This window comes from Myodes glareolus, chromosome 2 (assembly GCF_982192425.1).
Source record: "Myodes glareolus chromosome 2, mMyoGla1.1, whole genome shotgun sequence".
Lineage (NCBI taxonomy): Eukaryota > Metazoa > Chordata > Mammalia > Rodentia > Cricetidae > Myodes > Myodes glareolus.
The window spans coordinates 84,135,698-84,158,184 of record NC_142027.1 but is presented as its reverse complement, the minus strand read 5'-3'; the positions used below and the strand labels follow the sequence as shown (position 1 = coordinate 84,158,184).

The 22,487-nt window shown below is 39.8% G+C and overlaps 1 pseudogene across 1 annotated transcript in view; it reads right to left on the bottom strand.

Annotated features, from left to right (window-relative positions):
• Positions 1–20,098, bottom strand: part of LOC125399860 (cytochrome P450 3A11-like) — a 79,101-nt pseudogene extending 59,003 nt beyond the window's left edge. The window contains exons 1-9 of the transcript XR_015736891.1: positions 19,933–20,098; positions 18,335–18,428; positions 16,028–16,080; positions 13,884–13,983; positions 8,835–8,948; positions 8,658–8,746; positions 7,714–7,859; positions 5,041–5,169; positions 4,095–4,151 (exon numbers count right to left, since the gene is read on the bottom strand). The product of XR_015736891.1 is annotated as a cytochrome P450 3A11-like (transcript). The remainder of the gene's footprint in view (positions 1–4,094; positions 4,152–5,040; positions 5,170–7,713; positions 7,860–8,657; positions 8,747–8,834; positions 8,949–13,883; positions 13,984–16,027; positions 16,081–18,334; positions 18,429–19,932) is intronic.
• Between the last annotated feature and the right edge of the window lie 2,389 nt (positions 20,099–22,487).

Here is a 22,487-nt window from a genome sequence, read left to right as displayed (position 1 = left end):
AAGAGGTAAGCAACCACTGTCTGATTGGATTGGAGTTCCAATTTATAGGGGGAATTAATGACTGATACTCTAAGTGTGGTCAAAATCTGATTGATAGGGTGGTCATAGTATCTAGGGGAGAATGTACTCCTGTTGTTTTGCTAAGTGGACAACTGTCCACTGAATATTCATGTTTATACAGAAAAAATTAGTGCCGCTCTTAGTCTTGGTCAGAGAAGCTTCTGATTGCGGTGGAGACAGTTAACACAGAAACTCATAACTGGTGAAAATGCTGAGAAAGAGTGATGGGCTACAAATCACAATAAGTGGGTATTTTGTAAATTAGCATCTTTTTAGCTATGAAAAATGAAGCATAAGGGCCGATGTTTAGGTGGAGAGCTAGCCCGGCATGTATGAAGTCATGTGCTCCATCTCCAGCACTTTATAAAGTAGGCATGGTAACCTAGAAGTTAAAAGGTCAATTTTAGGCACACCATGACTGTGATGTCAGCCTGGGCTACATAAACCCTGGTCTCAAATGGAGAAGGAGATGTTGAAGAATTTGGAGTTAGCTGAACACATGAAAGGGTTTCAAGTGGACAGTCAGGAGAAAATTTAAACATGAAACACATGATAACTTTACAAGCAAACTTGGGATCCTAGAAGATCATATTGCTATATATGTGATTGTGTGACTAGAAATAAGAAGATATGTAAGGAGTGCTGAGGAGTTCCAACTAGAGGGGTGAGTCTGGGCTATCCGGGGCAGACTGTCCCAGAAGAGAACACAGACACCCCCCAGCTTCTGCTGCAGGATCTTCTGTGTTCCACTCAACCCTACCTTGCCACCACTGTCACCCTTTTTTCTACTGTGTCCTTGGAATACCAACTATCCCTATATTAGTGCTGAGTGTTTCTTTCCAGAGAGATGAGTATGTGCTATCCAGGGCGGACTGTCCCCGAAGAGAGCACCCCCCCACCCAGCTTCTGCAGCTGGGTCTTCGGTGTTCCACTGAACTCTATCCTGCCCCCATGGTTGCCGCTTTGGCTCCTGTGTCCTTGGAATACCAGCTACCCCTATTTCTGTGCTGAGGAGTTCAATCCAGAGGGTGATGAGGAATTCCATCCAGAGGGTTAGCCCTGTGTCTGTGCTGAGGAGTTCCATCCAGAGGGTGCTGAGGAGTACCATCTAGAGGGACAGGAACAGTTCCTGCTCATACACTGAAGAGATCCACCCAGAGAGTCAGTAACAGCAAATACTGAACCAAGACACCAAGACTCTCCTGGCTCCATTTGAAGAAAGAGATGGGCAGGTGCCAATGCAAGAATTTCTCTAACAACCTGAAAGGCAACATGACATCACCAGAATCCAGGGATCATGAAACTAGAAGAATTGAACACTCTACTCCAGAAGAAAAAGAAGAAATTGACTCTAAGCAGAACTATATGAAAATAATAGAGGAACTTAAATAGGAGGTAAAAATCTGCCGTAAAGAAATGGAAGAGAAGTATAACAAAAAGATCGAAGAAATGAGTAAAGAAATGGAAGAGAAGTATAACAAAAAGTTTGAAGAAATGGGTAAATCCATAAATGACACCCTGGGAAACTAAGAAAAAACAATCAAACAGGTAATGGAAACAGTTCAAGAATTGAAAACTGAAATGGAGGCAATGAAGAAAACACAAACTGAGGGCCGACTGGCTATGGAAAATCTAAATAAATTAAGAGAGATTTCAGAAACAAGCATACCCAATAGAATCCAAGAGATAGAAGAATGAATCTCAGACTCTGAAGACACCATAGAGAAAATAAACGCTCTGACCAAAGACAACAGCAAATCCAACAGATTCTCATCACAAAACATTCAGGAAATCTGGGACACAATAAAAAGACCAAATCTAAGTGCTTGAAGTTCTAGCAATAGCAATAAGACAACATAAGGAGATCAAGGGGATTCAAATTGAAAAGGAAGATGTTAAACTTTCGTTATTTGCAGATGATATGATTGTGTACAAAAGCGACCCCCAAAACTCTACCAAAGAACTCCTACAGCTGATAATCATCTTTAGTAATGTGCAGGTTACAAGATCAACTCCAAAAAATCGGTTGACTTCCTATACACAAAGGATAAAGAAGCAGAGAGGGAAATCAGAGAAACATTATCTTTCATGATAGCCACAAATAGCAAAAAATATCTTGGGGTAACTCTAACCAAGGAAGTAAAAGACCTATTTTACAAGAACTTTAAGTCTTTGAAGAAAGAATTGAGAAGGATACCAGAAAATGGAAAGATCTCCCTTGCTCTTGGATTGGGAGGATCAACATAGTAAAAATGGAAATTCTACAAAAAGCAATCTATAGATTCAATGCAATTCACATCAAAATCCCATCAAAATTCTTCACAGACCTTGAGGGAACGATAATCAAGTTTATATGGCAAAACAAAAAACCCATGATAGCCAAAACAATATTATACAATAAAGGTACTTCTGGAGGCATTGCCATCCTTGATTTCAAACTCTATTACAGAGCTACAGTATTGAAAACAGCTTGGTATTGGCATAACAACAGAGCTAAAGTGTTTTTTTTAATTTACTTATTTATTTATTTAAAAATTTCCACTTCCTCCCCTCCTCCCAATACCCTCCCACTCCCCCCACTTCCTCTCCTCCTCCCTCTCCAGTCCTAAGAGCAGTCAGGGTTTCCTGTCCTGTGGGAAGTTCAAATTCCTCCCCCCTCCCTCCAGGTCTAGGAAGGTGAGCATCCAAACAGACTAGGATCCCAAAAAGCCAGTACATGCAGATGAAACAAGACCCAGGGCCATTGTCAATGCCTTCTCAGTCAGCCCCCATGTCAGCCACATTCAGAGAATCCAGTTTGATCACATGTTCGTTCAGTCCCAGTCAAGCTGGCCTTAGTGAGCTCTCATTAGATCAGTTCCCTTGTATCAGTGGGTGAACGCACCCCTTGCTGTCCTGACTTCCTTGTTCATGTTCTCCCTCCTTCTGCTCCTAATTTGGACCTTGGGAGCTCAGTCCAGTACTCCAATGTGGGTCTCTGTCTCTATCTCCATCCATCATTGGATGAAGGTTCCCTCTGATCCTGCCTTCCTTGCTCACATTCTCCCTCCTTCTGCTTCTCATTTGGACCTAGGGAGTTTAATTCAATGTTCCAATGTGTGTCTCTGTCTCTATCTCCATCCAGTAGATGGAATTGGGATACCATCATTTTGCAACCATGAAAGTAATAATGGTTTTAAATTAAAATGTAAACCTAAAAGAGAGGCTAGAGAGATGACTCAGTGGGTAAGAGAACATGCTGCACAAGCATGAGGACCTGGGTTTGAATTCTCTGTTTTCATGTAAAAAGTCAAGTGTGGTAACACATGCCTGTAAATACAAATCCAGGGACCAGTGAGACATGTTGACTGCCAGACTAGCTCCAGGTTTAATAAGAGACCCTGTCTGAAGGAAACAAGGCAAAGAGTGATTGAGCACGACACTTGTTGCCTTCATCTGATACCCATTCACTCACCTATTCATATGCACAAGTGCACATACAATAGGCACATACATACATATGGCATCTGAAAAGATAAAATTTATTAATTTGGATTTAAGTGTGCAAAATAATGAAGAGAACCAGTGTGTTTGTACAACGAAGATTTCCTCAGATGTCACGTATTCAACCCACTAAGAAAATTAAATCTTCACTATAGATTAAGATAGAGTCCCTTACACCAGTAACTCCAAGAAATCATCAACACTGTTTAGGTACATGTCTCCTGACAGGATGTAGACTCAGTTATCTAGGCAGTGTTGCTAGTGAGTTCCTACTCTGTCTTTCTGGGAAAGACATAAACAGCACCTTGCAGACCTAAGTAACATAGAGAGACCAATAAAAACTCCCATCATGACTACCCTTCATGTTCGGAATGAACTTGTGCCCATGTGCTCCTAGAAAATTCCATGTATATAATAGCCATGTCCTTCTTTCAGTAACCTGACAGAGGTATTTTGCTAACTAACCTTCCCACTTATTTTCTGAGACCTGACTACTTCCTGAGAACTTCCTTGCCCATAGACCAGGGAGTCCTTGGTTACCTTTATGAGACTTTGTCTTTGGAATTTTTTTGAGTGTTCAGCATCAACTGAAGAAGATCCACTCACTGCTGGAAACAAAAGTTGCAAAAATAGAAGGTCAATTGTGAGGTCAGAAGTCAGAGTTAGATCAGGAGTATAGAAGCTTAACTTCCTTCTGCAAATGTAGCTCTCTTAAATTTACAATTGGGGTTGGGTTTGCTTGAATCATCACAGAACAAAAGCACAAGTGGCTAAACAAGGAAGCAATCCAACTGACATATCAATATGTCTAACAATAAATTACAAAGGATACAATTTTAAACAATACCTTTGATTGTTTGAAATCAAAGTTTTTTAAGGAGATGAAAATAGTATTCTACCTTTTAATTTTTTGTCTATTTTTAGAGAATTTCATCGATGTATACAATAAAATATGGCCATATCTACCCCACCATTTCTTTCCTTCAATTCCTATTACACCCTTATAATATTTCTCTATCCTAACATCACGACATTTGAATTTTATTACCCAATAATTTCAACTGGTGCTGTCAATATGTAATTGACTGTATGGGAAACCTACTGTAGGCCACACCCAGCCTCTGCAGTCATCAAAAGCAAAGAGTTTCTCACATAGAGATGGGGCTTGAAAAGGTCCTCTCTCATCTAAGGTGGAGATTTCACGATGTTGATCTTGCATGGGTCTAGTTCTTTGCCAGTATTTTAATTTCAATCCTGAGGCAGGGCACTCTTGTTTTCATTCCTATTGCTAAGGTTTAATTTATGAATTTTTCTCTATCAATTTTTTTCAAAACTCTATCTTTTCCTCCTCCAGAAATATAAATGCTCTTTCTGTCTCTTTAAATCTGTCCTTATCTGTCTACCTTTCGTGATAGATGAAGGGAAGCACATAATTCACATGTTCACAGCCCAAATCACTATCAAACCTGTACCTTTCATGAGACAACCACTTTGTACCTTCTGTTTAGAATCCAGGCAATTTCCTTTTATTATTCCCACAAATTTTTGGAAAAAATGCTATTGAATCCTTTGGAAACATGGAGACATTTAACATCTCATATATTGGAATGAGGAATGGAAAGAGGACTGAAAAAGAAAGATAAAGAATAATTTTAAGTGGAAATGAAAGTTTCATTTAGAGAAATCATGAAACACTCTAAAGAATAATTCACCACTGTCTCAAACAGACCATTCTCTCTGTGACCTTTCTCATGCTGGGTCACTACCCTAATGCTCCTTCTGTACTCTGGAGTACCCATAGGAATAAATCTCTTTCTTTGTTTAAATTCTGCTCCTGATGTTTGTGGGGATCCAAAGGAGAGACAGGGGTCATTGACATGGTTTAGTAGGTAAAGAGTCCTGCAGAAAAGCCAAACAACCTGAATTTGAATTCTGCATCCCATGTTGTGGAAGAAGAGAACCAACCAACTACTTGAAGTTGTCCTCTGATCTCTACATGCCACACAAATACTAAGATATTCACACACATTTACATACACACACACACACACACACACACACACAGAGTAAGAGAGAGAAAGAGAGAGAGAGAAGTTGTCGAATATTTATTTACACTGCGTGAAGATATGTCATTATGGTTGGTTTAATAAAGAATTAAATGGCCAGTAGTTAAACAGTAATGAGTATGCAAGGCTTCTTGGGAAATACAGCAATTCTAAGAAGAAGTAAGGCAGGGAGACATCAGCGAAACACTGAAAAATTCAGATGTGAATTACAGAGGAGAGATACCCAAGCCACAGGACAGAACATAGATTAAAAGAAAAAGGTAAATTTAAGTTGTAAAAGCTAGTTGGGGAAATTCTAAGCTACAGCCAAGTTTTCATAATTAATACTAAGTCTCCATGTTATTATTTGTGAGGTAGCAGATCAAAGAAAAGTTAAACTACACACATGCAAACACACATACATGCACACACACAAATAAGTAAATCAATTTGTTGTTATCTAATACATAAGTAATAAAGAAGTAACAGCCCATATAGCATTTGCTTCTCAACTGGGATATTATAGTTTTGTTTAATTTAGCACCAGAAACATTCTGAGAAAAATCAGAGGTATGTTCAAACTAATCAATACACTCCTATTAAATAAAATATGTCCAAAAACTCCAGGAAGTTATTAGAAAATTTCTTGAGATACAGTTTCATGATAGAGTACATGCCGAGCATACAGAAGATTCTACAATCTCCTCCACACAGCAAAGGAATTGAAAATGTCTCAAAAGAGTATGAAATGAAGATACATCCAGAAGAAGATTGTGAAGAGAAAAGGAAGAGAGGCTTACAGCCTTAAAATTTTAAATCACAAATAATCAAACTTCACATTATTGAATAAAATTTTAAGATAACTAAATCCATAGAGACATAAATAGATTTAAAGGCTTAAGGGGATGGAGGAGGCAGGGAGAGGAGTAGAGAAAGATGTAGAGCTCAATAAAATTCAATATAATCAAGAAAAAAAGAAAACACAAAGAGACAAACCAAAAATCAAATATTCAAACATAAACTTGTATGCAAATGGTCATAGCAGCAAAATTCATGGGAAGCATGGAATACAAACTTCACTTTCCATCAAAACAGATATTAAATATTACTTATTAATAGACATAGGAGACAGTTACCCTTGCTTCAGTTAATAATGTGCTACATGACAGACCTGTCACAGTGTTGACATAGTCTGTAATCCCATTGATGCAAAATACTCAGAATATGTAAACATTCAGAAAGTGAATTGGTGGTTGCTAAGGTCCAGGCTGCTTGAAGGAAGATGGTACAAATGTGCAGTGTGGCTAGAACAAAGTACTCTGCAGTTGAAATTGGTATCAGGCCATGTAAATCATCAATCAGTGCAAACCACTGAGTGATCAGAGAGCTGAGAATAAGTGACTGTTGAGTATTGAGCTCTACATGGAGCATCTGTATCAATATCCCTACCACTACAGGCTCAAGGTTCATCATGAATGAGTGTGTGGGAATAAAATTAAAGTCAGAGAGAGATGGTGTGAAGTGCTCTATCTTGGACATGGCATGGATGAATATTGAACTGACCACCTGCATGAGATCATTCCAATAATATTGGTCAACATTCTAACAGGCAGCACTGATTGAGCTCACTAGGTGTCAAAAAAAGAGAATGGAAAATAAATTGGGAGAAAGGTGTGTTTTGGTGTCTTTGGGCATTGGGAGGTGAGAGTGAGGGGAGAATATAGTGAAGATAGATTGTATATCTATGTTATATTGTCAATAGATAAATAGAAGAATTCTAAAACTAAGCCAGAAATGGTGGCACAACCCTCTAATCCCAGCACTCAGGAGGCAAAGTCAGGGGATCACTGTTTTGTCAAAATAAGTCTAGTCAATACAGAAACTTTCAGGCCAGCTATAACAACATAGTGATACCATGTCTAAAAGAAAAATGAAGTTCTAAAACTAGAGTAATGGGATACATGTCTTTGAAAGCACTAAATAGTTGGATTGTGCCTTTAAGGGGGTGAATTTTATTCCAATAGAGCTGTTAGTTGTAGTGAGTGTAGAAGAGAAAGGCAGAACTGACAAACATGGCCACACACAAGATCAAAGGGTCAAAAGGCAGAAGAATCATCATGCATACTTATTGCCAAGAATGAATCAAAAAAATCTATTTTTATGAGTTTCTTGGCCTTTTCCACAAAGGGGTCTTTTGGGTTGTTGAGGGAATCGATGCTCACACCAAATGCCGAGCTTGTGATCACATCCATGCTGTAGGCTTCAAACACTCTGAGGACAGAGAAAGAGATGTGATTTAACACATGCAGTAAGAAGTCTGATACAATTCATTTTCTTGACTAGACATGTTATACCCCTTCACCTCAATATTGACTAAGCACCTTCCATCTCCTACCCACCCTTTACCCTTGCAACCTTTGTACTATCATGTTTCTTTCTCAACTGTACATTTGTTGTCCTGTATTAAAAGGGGAAGAAAGAGAAGCTGAACATGTGAGATACACAGAAGGATGACCCTTCTGCCCTAGTTGTCTTTCCATTTCTGTAACCACAGTGGATGTTTAATGGATTATTAAAAATTCTGCAGAATCCCTGATGAAGGCAGGCAGCAGAAATGCGGCAGGTCCCCAAGCAGTGGCAGGCAATGGGCCATGTGGTGGCAGGCAGGGGGCAGTGGGTCCCAAGAGAAGCCATTGCCATGAAGGGACTGCACACAAGACCATGAGGCAAGTCTCTGAAGGTATCTAGTTCCCAGCAGGAAGCCATGAGGAGGTGGCGAGCAAGAGACAGGTGGATAGGCACACCATGCAGAGTGAGGTTGGATATTTATTTAGTGGTTATGAAAGGAAAGGGAGAAAGGGGAGAAGAACAGAGAGGGAGAAAGAGAGAGAGAGAGAGAGAGAGAGAGAGAGAGAGAGAGAGAGAGAGAGATCTCCAAGCTGCCTCTCTGAGGGAGCTGAAAAAGAGAGAGAGACTAAGACCTGTCTTCCTCAGTGGATAGGGGAGGGAGTGGGCATGTCTTATCTCTTAAAGAGACAGAACATTCATTACAGATGTACCACTACTCACTCTTTCATTGTGAGAGGCTTGCCTTTCTCTGTCTCTCTTCTCAAGTATTTTACCAAAATATCTCCATACTCTTCAATGATGGGGAACATCTAAGCACAAAACACAAAAGTACCCATGGTTGTTAGGTGTGGAGACTCAAGTCACACAAACATTTAAACTAACAGTCCTTTTAGACACCACTTTGAGTTTTCCACTGGTGAAGGTGGGAGACAGCAAGGCTCAAATTCTCTTCCACTCCTCATCCTTGGATATGGAGATGGCTTTATTCATTATTCTGACTGGGCCCAATTCCTACAGTACAAAAAAAATACTAATATTGATCTCTGTCCAGAATTTTCCATGGTTACGAAAGTGCCAAGTGGATATTGCTGTATTACAATCAGTTAGTGACTGTTTGCTATAGATAAAGCCTCATGCTAGATGAAACAATAGTCAGAATTTACTCACATCCTATAAGAAATCAGGTGATCACTGGGCTGGCTGCCTGTTGATATTTTAAACCTTTATATTTCAGGATTCTTCTATACTTAAATCTCTACGTGGTGTGAAAATTATTTCGATGGGTGAGCGTAAAGATGGGAACAAGAATTTTTAGCAGACTCTTCAGAGCTATGCAGATGGTAAATGGCTTAGGGATAGGATAGCAAGTTAACTCTGCATCAGTCAAGTTCACCAGCATGGTATTTAAATGGGTTTTTTGATATGGTGTATGTGTGTGTGTGTGTGTGTCTGTCTGTCTGTCTGTCTCTCTCTCTCTCTCTCTCTCACACTGTGTGTGTGTGTGTGTGTAGGTTAGAGTGCAGTGTGAATTCTCATTAGGTTTCCAGAGGTCTGGCATGTTCCGATATAACTCTCCACTAACTTTTTGAGCCAGAGTCTCTCAATGAATCTAGAATGTTCTAGCTTTGTTAGAGTAGATTGGCAGCAAGCCCCTAGGGCCTACCTATTTCCACACAGAGCTCTGAAAGTTATGCCCAGGTTGTATGTGATGCCTAAATCCAAACTCTGGTCTTTCACCCACTGATCCATCCCCCTTGACTGAGACACTTAAAGGATTTAGTGTTTGAGTTTTCAAGATGTATTTTAATATTTTATACATGTCTCTCTGTATGTGTGTGTTATGAATATATACACATGTGTGTGCAGTCTACTAAGAAGCTAAAGAAGCAAGTTGGAGCTCCTGTAGCAGGACTTAGAGGTACTTATGAGCCCATGTATATGGATGTAGACAATTAACTCCTCATCCTCTTTCAGAGCTTTTGGTCACTATGTCATATTTCTGACCCTGCTTTATTTCGTTTGGGGTTGTTTGTTTATCTAGGAATAGTGTCATAGAAGTCTCTTTCCTTAATTCTTTATGCAGTGATAAAACAGTAAATATAATTCCATTTCCCTGGTGGGAACTTCCTTCTATCTTATACAATGTGAGTGTTCCAACTGCCCTTATATTAAAACACTCAGCACAATAGTAAGGAATGAAAATGGCTTCCCTTGATGAAGGGCAGCTGCAAACTAGCCCTACAGCTAGCTTTACCAGGTAATCAAAGATTGAATGAGGGTCTAAGAGATGACTCAGCAGGTAAATGTGCTTGCTGCTAAGTCCAACAACTTGAGTTCAATCCCTAGGACCTATGGCATAGAGAGAACCAATAGATTTCACCAGATAGAACAGTGGGATAGTTATGGCTAAAGAGAGAGAGAATATTGAACTAAGTATCATATCTCACATCAAATTAGCATAAATAAAGCTTTTGATTTGAGAGATAATCTCAAAAGGATATAATTTGTACAGAAGCAAATCTACACAAACAGGTCAAGTGAATAATCATCACCCTGTAGACCCTGACTACACCATCAACTGAGAAGAGAAATGGATATACAAGGTGTAGAGAACAAGGCAGGCCCTACATGACAGCCCATGGGCTAGGAGGAGGGAATTGCAAGTAAAGAGGAAGCTCTATTTTTTGAATATTTGTCACCACACAAGTCTATACCTGTGATAAGCTGTATTGATCCATACAGACATAAGAAAGGACCCATGAAAAATCAAATGTAAACACAATGTAGATGACAAGAGTGTCCATCTACAACTGGATCAAAATAATATAGTATATTTACACTTCCTCATTAGCAAAATAACTACCTAGGCTCTGCTTGCATATTATTATGGAGACTACTGTGAATATTTATTGATTTCATTCATTCAATTAAAGAAGTTGCCAGGTCATGGTGTTGTACACCTTTATACCAGCACTTAGGAGGCAGGAGAAAGCAGATTTCTAGGAGTTAGAGGCCAGCCTGGTCTACAAAGTGCATTCCAGGATAGTCAGGGCTACATTATGGTGTGGGAGAATTGTCTATATTCTGTCAATTGTGTATTTTAATAAAACGCTGATTGGCCAGGCAGGAAGTATAGGTGGGTCAACCAGACAGGAAGTGGAGGCAGGGCAAAAAGAATAGGAGAAGGCTAGGGAGGAGGAAACTTCCTCAGCCACTCCTGTGCAGACCACCGAACAGGCAGCATGTAAGCTGCCCAGCTGAAAAAGGTACCAAGCCATATGGCTAACATAGATGAGAATAATGGGTTAATATAAGCTATAAGAGTTAACAAGAAACCTGAGCTAATGGGCCAATCAACTTTATAATCTTGTAAATCTTTATAATATAAGGAGTCCTGTGTGTGATTTTCTCTTTGAAACTTGCCGGTTGTGGGGTACCGGGCGGGAATGGAAACGCCAACAAGCCGGCCCACTCATGTTACATATGGCACCCAACGTGGATAACTGAATCCATGGAAAGCTTGGGAAAGTTTGGGAAAGAATAGAGCAAAGCATATTTTCTTGGTAGCAGCAATTTCTTAAGTCTGCACTGTTTGCTAGAGGCAAGCAAACATTCTCATCTAAGAGAGATTTCCTGACTCAGCTTTAGCTGCAAAACCTTGCAGCTCCTTTAAGAGGTCCTGCCACCAAAATCTTAAACGGTGTTGATGAAAAGCTGGACGCATGCTTTTCGGTTTTCAGCCGTAACAGGAAAAAAGCTGTGCTGTTTTAAAATGCCGGCTTTCTGGGCTGTCCTGCCAGGGCAATCTCTGACTCTTTCAGACAGGCAGTCCTACTGAGTGTGGTCTGTGAGCAGAATGCTGCAGCTTGCTTGCTAGCAAGGACCTTGAAACGCCATAGAGTTGTGGCAGTGAACACAGCTCTGGCTGGTATCTCAGCCATGAGGCTGGAATGCTAGGGAATGGGCCGTCAAAGCCATAGCTTTAATCCTCTCCCAAAAGACTCATGCAGTCAGAAAGAGATATATACAGTAAAGAGAGATTCAAAGAGGAAGAAAACCTCTAACTGGTTTACAGTATGTTAAAAATATAGGTAGGCTAAAGGTTAAAGTTCTTAGGGTAAAAAAGGAAGAAAGAAAGTAGTTGGGTGTGGTAGTACACACCTTTAATCCCAATGCCTGGGAGGCAGAGGTATACTGACCTCTGTGACTTCAAGGGGCAGAGGTAGATTGACCTCTGTGACTTCAAGATGTGGTAGCACACACCTTTAATCCCAATGCCTGGGAGGCAGAGACAGATCTCTGTGAGTTCAAGGTGTGGTAGCAAACACCTTTAATCCCAGTACTGGGGAAGCAGAGACAGGAGGATCTCTGTGAGTTCAAGGACAGCCTGGTCTACAGAGTTATTCCAGGACAAAGATATACAGAGAACCTGTCTCAAAAAGTAAAAGTAAAAATAAAAGAAATAGAGGTTAAAATAAAGCTGCATAAAGATGGAAAATACTCAGAGAATCTTGATACTGTATGTTATTATGCTCTCTTTGAATTGTTTGATTGCTGAGGAAGTAGCAACAGCTGCTAAAAGATATTTGCTTATAAATGCTGCAGAATTAATCCAAGATAAGTACTTTGAAAATACCTTGGCTTCAAAATTGAAGTCAAAAGGTACGCTACTTTGGAGAAGAGATTTTGCCTTTGTTTCCGCAGAAAATGAGAGGTTGTGGATTCATTCTGAGTTAAGAAAAATCCAGTATGATCAAGGAAGGCCACCTGAGAAATCTCCGACATGAACAAATGGCCCAGATGTCTGAGTTCTTCATCCAGAACAGGTTCAAGACTGCTGCCTGAGATGATCAAGACTCACAGGATACTCCATTCAGGACTTGATTATAACTCTAAATTTTCTTTAGGTCCCCATAAGATTATCAGAGCCCCCAACCAGCAGGAAGTAGCCTGAAATACTACGCTCACATTCCCAACAAATGGACTATGGGTATTTTCCTATTTAAAAAAAAAAGAGGGAAATGGTGCAGGAGAATTGTCTGTATTCTGTCAACCATGTATTTTAATAAAATGCTGATTGGCCAGACAGGAAGTATAAGTGGGTCAACTAGACAGAAAGTGGAGGCAGGGCAAGGAGAATAGGAGAATGCTAGGGAGGAGGAAACTTCCTCAGCCACTCCTGTGCAGACCACCGAACAGGCAGCATGTAAGCTGCCCAGCTGAAAAAGGTACCAAGCCATATGGCTAACATAGATGAGAATAATGGGTTAATATAAGCTATAAGAGTTAACAAGAAACCTGAGCTAATGGGCCAATTAGCTTTATAATCTTATGGAGTCCTGTGTGTGATTTTCTCATTGGGACTTGCTGGCTGTGGGGTACTGGACGGGAACAGAAACTCCAACAAGCCGGCCCCCTCATGTTACAACATTAGAAACCCAGTCTTGAAAGAGACAAAAGGGAAAACAAGGCTCCACATACCCAGTCTCACTAGGCAGCACTGGCACATGTCTTAAAGCACAGCACTTTGAAAGTAGAAGCAGGTAAAGGCAGGCAGATCACTGAGTTTGGACAAACTTTGTTTACAGATTAAGTTTCAGTAGAGTTGGGGCTACACAGAGAAAAACTGTCTCCAAATTATTTAATAAATAAAGCAAATCATAAAGGTTTACATTATTAAAGGGGGTAGCTTAGTGATGGCTCAGTGGTTAAGGGTGATTGCTGCTCTTCTGGAAGAGTCAGGTTCAGTTCCCAGCACCGATGTCAGACCACTCACAAATGCTTGGAACATTAGACCCTTGGATTCACAGATACTCTTCTGGCCTCCACAGGAACATATACACTTTTGGCATTGAGATATATAGACACACATACATACACATCAATAAACATAGCAAATATGAATCTTTCAATTTTTTTTTTTAGTTAAAAAAAGAAGTTACTTACCTGTCAGTTTGTGAAGACAGAAGAGGATTCTTTCACAAGTACATTCATGATCATGTCTGGGTCTGTGATAAATAACAGAGGTGTTGGACCATCAAGCAACCTGCTTGGGGAAAACAATAGATTAACCTATAGTGATATTTTATTCATGTTTTATAAATAAAGCTTGTCTGAAGACCAGAAGATAAAACTAATCTACTAAAGGTCAGGCAGTGGTATTACACACCTTTAATCCCAGGATTTGAGAGACAGAGGCAGATGGATCTTTGTAAGTTCAAGGCCACCCTGAACTATACAAGATCAATGCAGAAACAGATCCAGGTGGTAGTGGCTCATGCCTCTAATCCCAGCAATAGAGAAGAATATAAACTTGGATGAAACAAGATCTCGCTCTCTTTCATTCTGAGTATTTCTCAGAGTTAAGAGCTCTCTAGCGGCTTGGCTGCTTACTTTTCTGATCATCACTTTAAACCCAAATTTCTGTCTCTGGATTTTTGGGTTACAAAATCACAAACAAGCCATTTGCCTGAGGCATTTCAATATTGTGGGATAATGCTCTTGTAGACTGTAAAGATGTGCTACTCATATTGGTAATAAATGCTAGTTGTCCTACAGCCAGGCAGGATGCAGTGCCAGCACCACCAGACTAGAAGAATTCTGGGAAGATGAAAGGCAGAGAGTCAGTCACAATCAGATACAGAGGAAGCAAGATGAGAATGCCTTATGAAGAAAAGGTACCAGGTCATGTGGCTAAACATAGACAAGAATTATTGGTTAATAGAAGTTGTAAGAGCTTGTTAATAATAAGCCTGAGCTAATAGTCCAAACAGTTCATAATTAATATGGGCCTCTGTGTGTTTCTTTGGGAGTGAATGGCTGTAGGATCACGTGGGACAAACTTCTGTCTACATTAACCCAAGCCAGGTTCTGAGTGGTAGCCCCAAATCTAGACAATGATTCTCAATTTGCATGACCCTTACTAGTTATAGTTATACAACATTTTCTCACATGAGATCTCAATCTACCTGAAGGAGTCTGATCATGGATTCAGTGGAATCTTTATAAAGTAACAGGTAGTGTCATTCAAGACACAATGAGTCACTTAAAGACAAAACAGTTCTGAAAGACATCATTATTAGAAATCACAAGTGGAATTTTTAAGTCTCCATTTGTACTTATAAGAGTTTCTTATACCATTTTCTATGATTTTGCATATTTAAATATGGCAAGGGTTTGGAGAGATAAAACATAATCAAGATCACATTTTGTTCTTGCCTAGGATCTCAGTTTGGTTGCTAGCATTCATGTTGTTTGGCTCACACCCACATGTAACTCCAGCTACAGGTTAATAAGGCCTCTGGTCTTCGTGATAATTGGCACTCATGTTCAGACACACACACACACACACACACACACACACACACATACACACACACACATATATATAATAAAAGCAATAGAAATAAATGTTTAACAATAAAATATTGGGCTAAAATTCAAAATTAAATGCTTAAGATAGAATGATTAATATTTTAAAGTGAAAACCAATTTTTATTATATTAAAATTTAAAATGAAAAAATTAATCTTAAAAAATAATAAAGTACTTCAGTTTCCGGGCTTTGTATGCAGCTCATTGATAGAAGGACTGTCTAGTGTACACCAGTCCCTGGTTTTGATATATTGATCTTTAAAACAAATGGAAGTACAGAATTCAATTGAGGCACATATACCAAATTCTCCAAGACTTAGATAACATAAAAAGAAGGGCAGAAAAAACATTAGAGACAGGAGGTGGAAAGGAGAACTGCAATGCTCCAGACTTCCAGAACAGCCAGGACTCTTACACAAAAATTCTGACTCAATAAATAAATAAACGAACAAACACACACACACACACACACACACACACACACACACACACACACACGAGGCCCAGAGTCCACGGAGCCTCAAATTCTGTCCAAACTCCATAGCATACAATGTTCTCAAGGCAATCAGACCTTTGAACTATGACACTTAATGACACATGTTGTCACTTTTACAACAGAGAAGTCATTACTACAATTCTCAGCTGGCTTTTTCCTTGAACAATTAGAGTACATCCTCCTAAAAAGAATCAACTCATGAAACTTTCCAGAATACTTACCCCCATATTTTCCCAAACTTTTTATAACACTCGATGTCGAATTTCCTTATACCCTGGAAAGAAAAAGAGCATGAATTCCATTATTGTTCTGTATGTACCAACCCTTCTGTAGACAAGGAACCAAACTCTCAAATCCCATGAAGCATGGTTTACCATTTCTGATAGACAAAAGTTCTTCATTTACATGTAGTGGCACCAGTAAGGTGACTCATTAGGAAAAGGCAGAATGATAGGGCAGTATTCCTGACACTGTCCTATGGTCTCTGCACACACACTCACATATATATGTATACACACACACACACACACACACACACACACACATGTACACAGCATTAGATACACACCACACGTAAAATAATGATGATGATTATGAATATAGTAATAATAAATTGTTTTGTGGTAGTCAAATATAGAAACTTTGGGAAGAAAAACCTGAGCAGATGGCAGCACTAGCTTTGCCTCTTGCGCTCTGGATGTGAACTTGGGAATGTCTGCTGATGACTGATCATAGGCCAGGTGACAAATCAGGTTTGTCTTTAAAGATCCACCTAGATTTAAATGTGGCATATGACATTCCCATTACTAATAATTTGTTTAAACCATCCTTTTCTCAGTGCTTTTTGCCTTTAATATCTTTAAATGAAAATACAAAGCACATTGTGTAGTCCAGTGCTTGAGATGACTGACAGCCATCATCCTGTCTCAGGTTACACTCTTGTTGTTCACACTCATGCACCAGCTGCTGCCTTTAAAGGAAGAGAAGGTAGGTCCATTTCAGTGTTAGAGCAATTACTGGCATGTCTAAAGCCTTGGATCCCATTCTCAGGCCCACAAAACTAAGACAGATTAAAAAACCTGTCTTTAGGGCTGGAGATGTGATTCTGCATTCATGAGCATTTGCTGATCTTCCTGAGGGTCCACGTTCTGTCCCCAGAACCCAAACCCAGCACCTTATAACCATCTGTATCTCTGGCACCAGTGAATCCTGTATCCTCTTTTGGCTGCAGTATATACTGGACTTATGTGCATAAACCCTCATGCAGATACTCATGTACATGAATAAAGTCCTTCTAAAAGAAGCAAACACTAACCTAAACACAAGTTCCTACATGAAGATCCAAAAGGAAAGCATTATAATTCTAAAGAACCCCTCAAGCAGTCATAAATAGTAAATGGTGAGGCTAGATCTATAGAAATAGCTTCAAGATTCAATGATTATGCAGATAACCCAAGTACATGAAAAGTTCACCCAAAGATGTGTATGTAGGTCTGTGTTATGCTGATACTTCAGAAATATTCAGCAAAAAGAGAAAATGGTGCTCATGATCTGGACACAAAGGGGAAATTTTTAATCCAGTGCATCCAGGTTGATGTCCTATAAGTTGAAAACCCCCTCAAAATTTATTTTAAATAATAACAGAGTTGCCTTCCCAGAATCTTCACTAAGTAAGAAATAAACTTCCTTTTGTACACAAAGTCTAAGCATCATGTCCTGAATATCAAGATTAAATGGGCTGGAGATCTGTACATTTCATCTCAAGCAAACTTGAGGCACAATAAACTGACATCAGGGCTCACGGTGAGATGGTTCCAAATAAAAAGGCATTTTTCACCAACTCTGACAACCTGAGATTCATCCCTAGGATTCATGTGATGGAAAGAGAAAACTGACTCCTACAAGTTGTCCCTTGATCTACGTATGCATGCTGTGGTACATACACACGTAACCCAAAATTAATAAATATGCAGAAAGTTGACAATGGGAACTGTAGAGATGGTCAGTGGGAAGAGACATCATAAAATTTATAGTTTGGATCCCCAGTATCTGTGTAAATGCCAGGCAGCGGTTAAAGTCCGCAAGTATCCCTACTTGATAAAGTCCTCCAGTATCCCCACTGCAGGAGACAGAGGTGAGGGAGTCCTGGAGGAAGCTGGGTGGCTAAACTGGTGATGTCAGAGAGAGCTGGGTTTTTAAGAGACCTTGTCTCAAAGTATAAAGTGAAGAGCAATCAAGAAGTCACCCAACACCAAACTCTGACCTCAATATACACAAACATACATCCATGTACATCCATCTTCACACATATGGGTACTCACGCACAGGCAAAAACATGCATACACACTATAAAAACATGCATGCATGCATTTGATAATTTTAAGTTGGCACTTAGTCTCCAAAGAACCACTAGAATCTCTAGTATCATGAGAACACACAGCGTGAGGGCATGTAATCTCAGAGCTTACTTACAAGGAATGTTTAATAGAAAATCAAACCATTATTGACTATCAGGAATCAATACTCACCTTGTAGTAATTAAGCAGTGTTCCTAAAATTGGCAGAGGTTTAGGCCCAGGAATTCCCTGTTTCTTAAAAATGCCATGGTTTTTGGTCCCCAATCTATAAGTGAAACAGAAAACCTGTGATTACACATATAGAAGAGAGGAGATAATCATGACCAAAACATGAAACCAACAACAACTTGACTGCCCCTCCATTTCCCAGAGAGATTAGGAAAGAGATGAGAGGTCTAGTGTCCATGGCAGCCCTTTGTTTGTACTTGTTTCTACTGAATTATTGTGAATCTATGTTAACGTGAAAGTCAATCAGGTCATACCAAGTGTAAATTTTATCGCCTCAGAAAGAGGGAGTTTACAGTATGTGAGGGTGTCCATAACATAGCTGCATAATGTCAGTATGATCTTCAAGAGTGAGTACCACTGGGGCTATACCACAGTAGTGGAGTGCTTGCCTTGCACATACAGGCACTCATTTGATTATTGTTTAGCCAAAAATCAAAGTGCACAGTGAACTCAACACAGCTGTCAGTTCATTTTTGTTCTCAGAGCTGACCACACAGTAAAGGCACCGACTGTCAAGTTTTGTTATTCTGAGTTTGACTCGCAATACTCACATGATAGGAGAGAAAAGACTCCCCCAATGTTTTCTTCTGGTTTACACACACATGCACACACACACATGCACACTGCCGGGTCCCTCTGTAGACCCCAAAGAAGAATGGACTCAGCGGGGAGTCAAGTCAAGCAGGAACTCATTTGTTTCCTTACAGAATCAACTTAGAAAGCAAAACCCCACAAATCCCAGAAGAAGCAGAAGAGGAATTAACCAGTCACATCAGCAGTCACATCCATATGAGCTCGCATCCTATAGTCCCTAATGGAGATCACAAGGGCATCAGGCATTTTATGTCATCTTACCCCGTCTTTAACTCTAATCATCCTTTTTGTAAATAAGTCAGGTCTCCTTTCCCCTTCATCCCCTTCACCACCATCTTGGCTGGGAATATTTTTCATGGGCTTTGTAATATCAATGTCTTTTGAATTTCATACCCTTTTCCAGCTCTTACACTTTTGACATAGCTGACACGCTCTTGGTTTAGCTGTCATGATTTTGGTGTAAATGCCTTCTTTTAACTGTCACTGTTTTTGGTGTTAACTTGGCCACTGTAGCCTTCTATATGCCCGATTCGCCCCGCTCTCCACACACACACACACACACACACACACACACACACACACACACACACACACTGTCTCACGTGCTGCCCCTAGCCTCAATAAATAAGAACATATTAATTCATAATGTTTTTTACAAGAATTAACTTCAACTTCTGTTATCACTTTTTAAAATAGCATCCTAGTGCTTGTGGAGGTCATAAGATCCCCTGCAACTGTAGTTTCAGATGATTGTAAGCCACATGTGGATGGCAGGATTCAAACATGTGTCCTCCAAAAGAGCAGTCAGTTCTCTTAACCAGTGAGCCACCTCTTGTAGCCCCACGTCCTATGTTAGTTTTGACCTTCCAGTCAATACCAGAATACTGGTCTGAATACAACCCCAATCTCAAGGACACAGTGGGAGAGGAACTTGGGTGGTTACTCACAGGTATAGGAGCATCAAACTGATTGCCAGGAGCACCCAGGTTTCCAGTGAGAGAGCTGAAGTCAGGTCCATCGTTGCTTGTCTGTCAGCAATGTACCCCGCTGTGTTCTCCCTTCAGTTGTATGCTGTCCTTTGTAGGACTTCACTTCTGCCCTCATGTGCTGAAGAGTTTCCAACCTGTGGTATTTATAACCTGTAAGGATGGGTGGGGCCAGGGCCCCAGCCAGTAGATGGTTCAAATCTGCATCACCTGGACTTTGATATTTTCTTAACCTTGACAGATTATGAAGTTCATGTAGCGCATGTATTGATGTCCTTTGAGTTAACATTCTGGGAAGAATCAATAAACAATGTTGCAATTCAGGAAGACCAAAGGTTCTTTCATTTCATCAAAATTTCAAGCAAATTCATTGACATGAAATGCCTTCTCACCAAGACTGGCTCCATTCAAAAATACATGAAATAAAGCCAACATTTTGTCATCTGCAGTAGTTAAAGTCTGTAATAGAAGAATTCATAAATACGGGAAAGAGATTTACAGGTAAGAAGTAAGACTGACAAGAGTGAGATAGAAATAAAAAAGTGTGGTGACAATAGCCAGAATGCATTGTGTATAGATATACACGTATGTGTATGTTTGTGTGTGTAAAGTTGTTAGGCAAGAAAATGTATTAATTAAAAATAAGTACAGTATGGTACACCAGGTTGGAAATGTAGTTCAATTGAGAGAGTATTTGCCTAGTACTCCCAATGCCCTAGACTGTAACATGAAAACCACAGAACAGGACCTGGTAGTGGTTATAATCCCCACACTCCAGAGATAGAGATAGGAAGATCAGAAGTCCAAAATGAAGTTGTCTACATAGCAAGATTAAGTTAGCTATCCTGAGCTTACAGTATGACACCCTGTATTTTAAAAAATGTTCGTGACTCCTCAATAAGGAAATCAGTATATAAAGACTCCTGGTGTTTTAATACACCGTATTATATACAGTATATATGATTTTATACTTGTAGATTTTAATAGACAGTATTGTATCTACTTGTTCTCTATATAATTTCATTCTAGGGACATAAACAACACAAATGTTGCTGGTGATGTAGCTCAGTGATAAAGTGAATAAGCAGCATGAATGATGTCCTAGACTCAATTCCATTTTAGTAGAGGAAAAACCTCAAATCCACCAAGTTTAGCCTACATTGGTAATTTTTTGGTTGGGTAAGATAACTTAGCCGGTAAAGGTGCTTGCTATCAAACCTGATGACCTAAGTTTGACTTCTGGATCCCACATGGAAAGAGTGAACCAGCTGTTGAAGGTTATCTTCTGACCTCCTGGCCATGGGTGCCATAACACAGTCAGACACACTCACAAAATACATTTAATAAAAAAATTTCAAAATAGTACCATGACCATGTATTCTGTCATTTCGCCTATAGAAAAAGAGCATGAACATGTGTTAGAGCATGAACCTGTCCTGCAAAATGACCAGGTAGTGGCTGTTGGCATGAATTCCAAGCACTCTGACCTCATCCTGTGATGAGCAGGGCAGATAAATGCTAAGAGTATAAGGCAACATACTTTCTGGTGAATCTCCCAGAGTAGGCAAACAAGGCCAGGGTGAAAATCAGGAGTGTGCAGGAGGACTCAAGTGACCTATGGGAGGAGGCAGGAATGCCCAGGTGACCATTGGAGGCAGGCAAGCAAGATCAACCTCCAGGAGCAGGCAAGAGGGCCGAGGCAAGCTCCACAAGCAGGCAAGAAAGGTCTGAGCCCTGAGCAGGTGGAAGGTCCAAGGCCCCTCTGGGAGCACAGAGCAATCAGAACCATAGTCTACACTTCACTTTGAGGAGTGATCATGTCAGCCGGGACCCACTGGCCTAGGGAGGAGTGATTACCAGAGAAACAGCCTCAGCTACACTGACTGGAGGAAAGATGGATAGGCAACAAGGTAGGAACACATTCAACAACACAAAAAGCAACATGATATCACCAAAAAATAGTGGTTCTACAAGAGCAAGACTTGAACACATTAACAGATGAAACAGAAGAAAATGATCTTAAGAATAACTTTAAGAAAATATTTGAGGCTCTTAAAGAGAAAATGAAAACTCTCTTAAGACAGTTGATGAAAAGACAAACAAAAAAATTGGTAAAAAATCAGGAATACTTTTAAAGAAAACCAAGAAAAAGCAATCAAACGGGTGAAAGAAACAATTCAAGACTTTAAAACAGAAATAGAGAAAATAAAGTAAACACAAACTGATGGACTCAGAAAGCCAGAAAGTGCTGCTCAGGTAGGCTGCAGACAGTAAAAGATCATGGATAAAAGCCCAGACAACTGTAACCAGCAAAGTTTTCAATCACTGTAGATTGAAAAAAAACAAGATATTCCATGAGAAAACCAAATTTGAACATTAACTACCCACAAATCCAGCATTACAGAAAGTACTAGAAGGAAAACTCTAACTCAAGGAAATGAACTGTATCCAAGGAAACACAGGCAACAAGTAACGTCACACCTCACACTAGCAAACCTCAAATAAGAAAAACACAC